Source organism: Podarcis tiliguerta (assembly GCF_965153285.1).
Source record: "Podarcis tiliguerta genome assembly, chromosome: 2".
NCBI classification, from domain to species: Eukaryota; Metazoa; Chordata; class Lepidosauria; order Squamata; family Lacertidae; genus Podarcis; species Podarcis tiliguerta.
In genome coordinates, this window is record NC_139535.1 from 73,005,823 (window position 1) to 73,006,048 (window position 226).

Sequence of the window (226 nt, forward strand, 5' to 3'; positions counted from 1 at the left end):
TGTCTGCCATAAAGCACCCCAGCTTCATCCTTTCATGGCTAGATGCGCAAACATGAATGATTGGAGTTTAAACAGTCTTGATGGGAGCATGTAAAATTACTTTATGTGGCTTTGGTTAAACAGCCTTGTTAAGCTGACAGCACTTGCAAACAAGGCTGCCCAAGTGGGGCTCTTTTATTAATATATTTAATCTTCTCAAAAGGAAAGAAAAATGCTGCTATTCATG